Source organism: Neovison vison, chromosome 12 (genome assembly GCF_020171115.1).
Source record: "Neovison vison isolate M4711 chromosome 12, ASM_NN_V1, whole genome shotgun sequence".
NCBI classification, from domain to species: domain Eukaryota; kingdom Metazoa; phylum Chordata; class Mammalia; order Carnivora; family Mustelidae; genus Neogale; species Neogale vison.
In genome coordinates, this window is record NC_058102.1 from 50,010,004 (window position 1) to 50,012,500 (window position 2,497).

The window sequence follows — 2,497 nt, forward strand, 5'->3', positions numbered from 1 at the left end:
TCATGGATTGGAAGAACAAATTGTGAATATGTCTATGCTACCTAAAGCAATCTACACATTTAATGCAATCCCTATCAAAAACCCATCCATTTTTTCCAAAGAAATGGAAAAAATAATCCTAAAATTTATACGGAACCAGAAAAGACCCTGAAAAGCCAGAGTTGGAGGCATCACAATTCCAGACTTTAAGCTCTATTACAAAGCAATAATCATTAAGACAGTATGGTACTGGCACAAAAACAGACACATAGATCAATGCAACAGAATAGAGAGCCTAGGAATAGACCCTCAACTCTATGGTCAACTCATCTTTGAAAAAGCAGGAAGAATGTCCAATGGAAAAAAGACAGCCTCTTCAACAAATCATGTTGGGAAAATTGGACAGCCACATGCAGGAAAATGAAACTGGACCACTTCCTTACACCATACACAAAAATAGACTCCAAATGGATGAAAGACCTCAATATGAGACAGGAATCCATCACAATCCTTGAGGAGAACACAGGCAGCAACCTCTTTGACCTCAGCTCCAGCAACTTCTTCCTAGAAACATCACCAAAGGCAAGGGAAGCAAGGGCAAAAATGAACTATTGGGACTTCATCAAGATTAAAAGCTTTTGCACAGCAAAGGAAACAGTTAACAAAACCAGAAGACAACTGACAGAATGGGAGAAGATATTTGCAAACGACATATCAGATAAAGGGCTAGTATCCAAAATCTATAAAGAACTTATCAAGCTCAGCACCCAAAGAACAAATAATCCAATCAAGAAATGGGCAGAGGACATGAACAGACATTTCTGCAAAGAAGACATCCAGATGGCTAACAGACACGTGAAAAAGTGCTCCACATCACTTGGCATCAGGGAAATACAAATCAAAACCACAATGAGATAGCACTTCACACGGGTCAAATGGCTAAAATTAGCAAGTCAGAAAGTGACAGATGTTGGAAAGGATGTGGAGAAAGGGAAACCCTCCTACACTGTTGGTGGGAATGCAAGCTGGTGCAGCCACTCTTGAAAACAGCATGGAGGTTCCTCCAAAGTTGAAGATAGAGCTACCCTATGACCCAGCGATCACACTACTGGGTATTTACCCTAAAGATACGAACGCAGTGATCCGAAGGGGCACGTGCACCCAAATGTTTATAGCAGCAATGTCCACAATAGCCGACCTATGGAAAGAATCTAGATGTCCATTAACAGATGAATGGATAAAGAAGATGGTATATATACACAATGGAATACTATACAACCATCAAAAGAAATGAAATCTTGCCATTTGCAACAATGTGGGTGGAACTAGAGGGTATTATGCTAAGTGAAATAAGTCAGAGAAAGACAATTATCATATGACCTCCCTGATATGAGGAAGTTAAGAGGCAACCTGGGAGGTTTGGGGGGTAAGGAAGCAAAAAATGAAACAAGATGGGATCGGGAGGGAGACAAACCATAAGAGACTCTTAATCTCACAAAACAAACTGTGGGTTGCTGGGGGGTGGTATGGAGAGAGTGATTGGGTTATAGGCATTGGGAGGGTATGTGATATGGTGAGTGCTGTGAACTGTATAAGCCTGATGATTCACAGACCTGTACCCCTGGGGCAAATAATATATTATATGCTAATAAAAATAATTAATAAAAAATTAAAAAAAGAAATAATTTTAGCTCATACAAAAAAAAATTGGGGCTTTGAAGTAAAAATGGAATGAGAACAGTTACGGGTGGAGGGAGAGATAGGACAGACATGCAGGGTGGTGAGAGTTCCATGGAGCACGTGTGGTCACCTGTTATTATCAGAACAGCTCACACTGCAACCAAAAATTAACAAAAATTGTGAGCAGATGGACCCATGTTATGTAACTTTGTCTTGATTGTCTATATTTTTATTTCTTGCTCTTTTTACTATGCATTTTCTTTTGTACTTTTTTTTCCTTTTAAAAAGCTTTCTCTTTTTTGCTCCTATATGTGGATTAATTATTTAGGTGGTTCTGCACCATACTTTTCCTTATTGGTGGGTAATGCCACTTACCATTATCTTACACCCTTAGTTGATTTTAAAGTTCACTTCCTTAATCTTCTCCTTCTTGAATTAAAACTTTGTTTTGTGATGACTTGGTCAAAAACTTCATTCAGCAAACAAACAAAATGTGTATTTGTGTACCTATCATAGGGACAGGCAGCAAAATATAATGGTTGAGAGCATGCGCTGTGAGGAAAGCCTGCTTGGGCTTCAACTTGGTTTGTCCCCTTACCTGTGTGGCCTTGGGCAAGCTACACAACCTTCCTGGGCCTTAGCCTTCTGGGCTATAAAATAAGATATTAATAGTATGTTCCTTAAAGCTGTGAAAATTGAATAAGAAGCCATGCTTGGACCATGGCACACTAATGATTGTTCTTTTATTATGGTTATTATTTGCTCCATTGGAGATGTGAATTATAAATCAGTAGACAAGGTCTGTGGTATTGGAACTATTTTTTTCTCCTGATGTGAG